This window comes from Oncorhynchus gorbuscha, unplaced genomic scaffold (genome assembly GCF_021184085.1).
Source record: "Oncorhynchus gorbuscha isolate QuinsamMale2020 ecotype Even-year unplaced genomic scaffold, OgorEven_v1.0 Un_scaffold_20849, whole genome shotgun sequence".
NCBI lineage: Eukaryota > Metazoa > Chordata > Actinopteri > Salmoniformes > Salmonidae > Oncorhynchus > Oncorhynchus gorbuscha.
This window is the reverse complement of record NW_025762078.1, coordinates 1-1,375: the sequence shown is the minus strand read 5'-3', so window position 1 is coordinate 1,375 and position 1,375 is coordinate 1. Positions and strand designations below refer to the sequence as shown.

The 1,375-nt window shown below is 50.0% G+C and overlaps 1 non-coding gene across 1 annotated transcript; it reads right to left on the bottom strand.

Moving 5' to 3' along the window:
- Nucleotides 1-1,285: 1,285 nt before the first annotated feature.
- trnan-guu lies at nt 1,286-1,359 on the bottom strand. The gene has a single exon. It is a non-coding gene; the product is annotated as a tRNA-Asn (tRNA).
- Nucleotides 1,360-1,375: the final 16 nt, after the last annotated feature.

Genomic DNA, 1,375 nt, shown 5'->3' with positions numbered 1-1,375 from the left:
CCACACTGGAAGGAACCTCCCGGGAGAGAATCTCATCTTTAACCACTGCGTGGAGTCCCTCCAGAAAACGAGCGAGCAGCGCCGGCTCGTTCCAGTCACTAGAGGCAGCAAGAGTGCGAAACTCTATAGAGTAATCCGTTATGGATCGATCACCTTGGCATAGGGAAGCCAGGGCCCTAGAAGCCTCCCTACCAAAAACTGAACGGTCAAAAACCCGAATCATCTCCTCTTTAAAGTTCTGGTAATTGTTAGAACAATCAGCCCTTGCCTCCCAGATAGCTGTGCCCCACTCTCGAGCCCGGCCAGTAAGGAGTGAAATGACGTAAGCAACCCGAGCTCTCTCTCTAGAGTATGTGTTGGGTTGGAGAGAGAACACAATATCACACTGGGTGAGAAAGGAGCGGCACTCCGTGGGCTGCCCGGAGTAGCAAGGTGGGTTATTAACCCTAGGTTCCGGAGGCTCGGCAGACCAGGAAGTAACAGGTGGCACGAGACGAAGACTCTGGAACTGTCCAGAGAGGTCGGAAACCTGAGCGGCCAGGTTCTCCACGGCATGACGAGCAGCAGACAATTCCTGCTCGTGTCTGCCGAGCATGGCTCCTTGGATCTCGACGGCAGTGTTACGAGCGTCTGTAGTCGCTGGGTCCATTCTTTGGTCGGATCCTTCTGTTATGCAGGTGAATGAGGACCCAAAAGCGACTTGGCGAAAACAGAGTCTTTAATCCAGTAAAGTAAATATTCAATACTCCTAGACAAATCGGAGCGGTAAATAAAGCATAAAGAACAATTCCACTCGTAATGACGAGAACAGACTGGAGACTCGATCATAAACTGCAGGTTGCCTCGGGAAGGCACTTGACCGTAGCAGACTCAGACACCTGCTCACCACGCAGCATCTGAGGGAAACACGACACGACAGGGCGATACAAAGACACAGCACGGTGAACAATATACAAGGATCCGACAGGACAGAAACGGAAAACAAGGGGAGAAATAGGGACTCTAATCAGGGGAAAAGATAGGGAACAGGTGTGGGAAGACTAAATGATTGATTAGGGGAATAGGAACAGCTGGGAGCAGGAACGGAACGATAGAGAGAAGAGAGAGAGAGAGGGAGAGAGAAAAAAGGGGAACGAACCTAAAAAGACCAGCAGGGGGAAAACGAACAGAAGGAAAAGCAAAATGACAAGACAATATAAGACAAAACATGACACTATCAGCTATCCAATTGCGCCACAGAGACTTGTCATATCCACATCATGGAGCACAACAAACTGAGAACTGTCGTCCCTGGGTGGGCTCGAACCACCAACCTTTAGATTAACAGTCTAACGCGCTAACCAATTGCGCCACAGAGACTTGTGGTGTATTTGAC